We start from the raw sequence: 3,094 nt of genomic DNA, 5'->3' as shown, positions 1-3,094 counted from the left end.
AGCGGAGCAGAGGGCCACCTGCCATCCCAAAGCCTTCACAGCTGACCCATCGCCGGTTGCGGGACACCACCACAGAGGAAATGTGCCCAGCGGGGGCCAGGTAGGGCCAAAGGTGCAGGTCCCGCAGAGGGAATCTGGAACTCCTGGGCCACTGACCTTCCTGCCATGTTGAATCCTCCGGGCGGTCTGCACAGACCCCTCCCGTTTACCTCTCAATGGTTTCACACACTCTTGAACTCTCTCTTCAAATTATTTTCAACTTTCCCTTATGGTACTTGTTGGCAATCAGTCTCATGCTTGTATTTAGCCTTAGATGGAGTTTACCATCCACTTTGGGCTGCATTTCCAAGCAACCTGACTCTGAGTAGACCCAATGCCGGCACGCCGGAGGCCGCTACCGGCCTAACACCGTCGACTGGGTGAGCCTCAATCAGAAGGACTTGGGCCCCCTGAGCGATGCCGGGGAGTTGGACTTCAGTATGTCGCAATTCCCATGCCCAACGCCGGGCAGGGATTCAGCGCTAGGCTCTTCCCTCTTTACTCACCGTTACTGGAGGAATTCTGGTTAGTTTTTTTTCCTTCCGCTTAGTAATGTTCTTAAATTCAGCGGGTTGCCACGTCTGATCTGAGGTCATAGTTGGAAGAAAAACGCAGAAGCTTCGGGGGTGCAGCCGGGGGAGGCCAGGCCACTGCCAGAGAAAGGGCCTGGGGTCCCGGCAGCGCACGCGCCCTCTTTCCCCAGATTGGATCTGGAGGGGGTTTGACCTTTGCGGGTAGCCGTCTGCGGAGGTGGACACCTGAAGCGCATGGCCTCGGGCAGCGGGTGGGATACCACAGACAGCCACGCACAGCACACAGCCAGGCACCCCGGGACAGGCCTGGGGCGGACCGGTCGCCAGACCCCTTCTCAGGGCTAAACGTGTCGGCGGCATACCTCTGCTGCAGGACCTAGCGAGGAACCCTGCCAAGGGTGATCAGGGGGTCTGACTTTGTGGGGGGATGAAGGGAAGTGGAGCTAATGCTGCGACAGTCCCAGCTGTGTCCCGGGGAAGCACCAGGGCGATTGACGATCGAGCAACCCTCAGACAGGCGTAGCCCCGGGAGGAACCCGAGGCCGCAAGGTGCTTTCGGAGTGTCGATTATCAATGTGTCCTGCAATTCACACTAATTCTCGCAGCTAGCTACGTTCTTCATTGACACATGAACCAAGTGATCCACCATCAAGAGTCACAGGCAACTTTTCAAAAACATTTGCCCACCTGCCTGGGGAAAGGTGCGACCAGATGGCCAGGAATGAAAGGACTTCCATCTGCCCACCCCGAGTTTTTGCGGATGGGCTCCCACCTGCCCTTGCAGAGCTCCAGGGCTCTGCTTCCCGGGGGGATCTGGGACATCAGCTGGGCCTCAGGCATGGGGAGGACTGCCGGAGGTCTCAGGCCCAGATGCCCAGGGGAGGACTGCATAGTGCCCATGGAGCCTGCCCCAGGTACTTTGCCGCGCCATGTTCCGGAGGAGGGAGCCCCTGGATGGAGGGGAGGTGTTGTCCACGCATAGCCCATCTGGTCCCCTGCAGAGAACCGCCAACCTGGGAGGGGTATTCTGGCATACCCTGTCCCTAGTAATCCAGAGGAAAGCTACTCCTCTTTCTGGGAACCTGTGCGCACCGAATGACGGAGGGCGCGGATGCCCCGACCTCCTGGAGCCCTGGCTGGGATCGGGGAGGCAAATGAGCCCTCATCGGGACTTCCAGGGCAGCCCAGCCATCTGTTCGCCCTATTGGAAAGCATTGTGTGCGACCAGATGGCAGAGGGGAAAGGTGCAACCAGATGGCCAACCCAAAGGACTCTCATCTGCCCACCCTGAGCCTTCGCGGTTGGGCTCGGGGACTCTGCTTCCTGGGGTGCTCAGGGACCCTGGCTGGGCCTCAGGCACGGGTAGGACCGCCAGAGCTCTTGGGCCCGGACGCCCGAGGAGGACTGCCCATGACCCATGGAGCCCGTCCCGGGGTCTTTGCCATGCCGTGGTCTGGAAGAGGGAGCCCCCGGACTGAGGTGTGGTGTTGTCCAGGCATAGCTCATCTGGTCCCCGGCAGAGAATCGCCAGCCTGGGAGGGGTGTTCCGGCATACCCTGCCTCTAGTAATCCAGAGGAAAGCTAACCTTCTTTCTGGGAACCCGTGCACACTGAGTGATGGAGTGAACTGAGGCAACAGAGGTGTAAGACCTCCTGGAGCCCCGGCTGGGATCAGGGAGGCAAATGACCCCCCATTGGAAGTTCCAGGACAGCCCGGCCATCGGGTCACCCCATTGGAAAGGATTGCGTGCGACTAGATGGCCAAGGAGAAAGGTGCGACCAGATGGCCGGGACTGAAAGGACTCCCCTCTGCCCACCCTGAGCCGAGCCATAGCGGTAGGGGTAGGGCTCCCACTTGCCCTTGCAGGGCTCTGGGGCTCCGCTTCATGGGAGGCTCAGAGACACTGGCTGGGCCTCAGGCAGTGGGAGGACAGCCGGGGCTCTGAGGCTTGGACGCCCGGGGGACAGCCCAGGACCCATGGAGCACGTCCTGGGTACTTTACCATGCCGTGGGCCAGAGGAGGGAGCCCCCAGACGGAGGGGAGGTGTTGTCCAGGCATAGCCCATCTGGTCCACGGCAGAGAACCGCCATCCCAGGAGGGGTGTTCCGGCATACCCTGCCCCAAGTAATCCGGAGGACAGCTACTCTTCTTTCTGGGAACCTGTGCACACCCCGAGACTCAGGGGGCCCTTGGCCCGGATGCACCCAACCTCCTGGAGCCCTGGCTGGGATCAGCGAGGTAAATGAGCCCCCTTTGGGAATTCCAGGGCAGCCCGGCCATCTGGTCACCTCATTGGAAAGCACTGCTTGTGACCAGATGGCCGGGACCTCAAAGACTCCCATCTGCCCGTCTGAGCCTTCTCGGTTGGGCTCCTGTCTGCCCTTGCAGGGCTTCGGGCTCCACTTCCCGGAGGACTGCTGGAGCTCTCAGGCCCAGACGCCTGGGGGAGTACTGCCCAGGACCCATGGAGCCCATCCCGGACACTTTACCATGCCGCGGGAGGAGGGACCCCCGGATGGA

General features: G+C 61.0%; 1 non-coding gene across 1 annotated transcript; it reads right to left on the bottom strand.

Moving 5' to 3' along the window:
- Nucleotides 1-1,075: 1,075 nt before the first annotated feature.
- LOC144786287 (5.8S ribosomal RNA) lies at nucleotides 1,076-1,229 on the bottom strand. Its single transcript, XR_013602111.1, has one exon. It is a non-coding gene; the product is annotated as a 5.8S ribosomal RNA (ribosomal RNA).
- Between the last annotated feature and the right edge of the window lie 1,865 nt (nucleotides 1,230-3,094).

This window comes from Lissotriton helveticus, chromosome 10 (genome assembly GCF_964261635.1).
Source record: "Lissotriton helveticus chromosome 10, aLisHel1.1, whole genome shotgun sequence".
NCBI classification, from domain to species: domain Eukaryota; kingdom Metazoa; phylum Chordata; class Amphibia; order Caudata; family Salamandridae; genus Lissotriton; species Lissotriton helveticus.
Note: the sequence above shows the minus strand (reverse complement) of the source record. Positions and strands in the feature narration are given on the sequence as shown.